Source organism: Homarus americanus, unplaced genomic scaffold (assembly GCF_018991925.1).
Source record: "Homarus americanus isolate GMGI-L3 unplaced genomic scaffold, GMGI_Hamer_2.0 scaffold36970, whole genome shotgun sequence".
Taxonomy (NCBI): domain Eukaryota; kingdom Metazoa; phylum Arthropoda; class Malacostraca; order Decapoda; family Nephropidae; genus Homarus; species Homarus americanus.
The window spans coordinates 3967431-3968114 of record NW_024740094.1 but is presented as its reverse complement, the minus strand read 5'-3'; positions in this window follow the sequence as shown (position 1 = coordinate 3968114).

Genomic DNA, 684 nt, shown 5'->3' with positions numbered 1-684 from the left:
GGGCAGGGGACTGCCGGTGGCAGGAGGTGGCGATGACGAGGATGGTGCAGTAGTCCACTGCCAAACCTTGCTAGTGCTTGGTGGTGGAGGTCACTGAGGGATGGCATTTCCAGGGTGGAGAGAGCGTTGTTGTAGCCGGAGTAGTCTGCGCCGAGCATGATTCTGCAGGCTCTCTTCTACACCTTCTCTAGCTGACGTTGTTGGGTAGAGTTGAGAGAAGACGACCAGGCTGGTGACACATACGTTAGTTTGGGGAGTATAAAGGGTTTGTAGATAGTCCTCAGCGTGTGTGTGTAATAATAATAATAATAATAATAATAATAATAATAATAATAATAATAATTAACGGTTTATTGAAAGAGCTTGGCAGCCAGAAGGCTGAAAATATACAGTTACATATTTGGGGAATGGGTTTCGAATTACAAATAATATACAAGTAACATAAGTGACACAAATAAGACATATAATAACTAGATGGGGAAAAGCTCAAACTACAGTTCATTTCAACATAGTGACAGTGCAAGGAGTAGTGTTTACTGGGAGTGAATACACTGGTTTATTACAAGTTATTGATAATTTTTACAATGGTTGGGACTGGGCTGTTCTTATAGCGATCAGTTCGTGCATGTATGGGCTGGATGCGGTTGTGGTGTCGAACAGCAATTCTCGGACTAGTGATCTCAG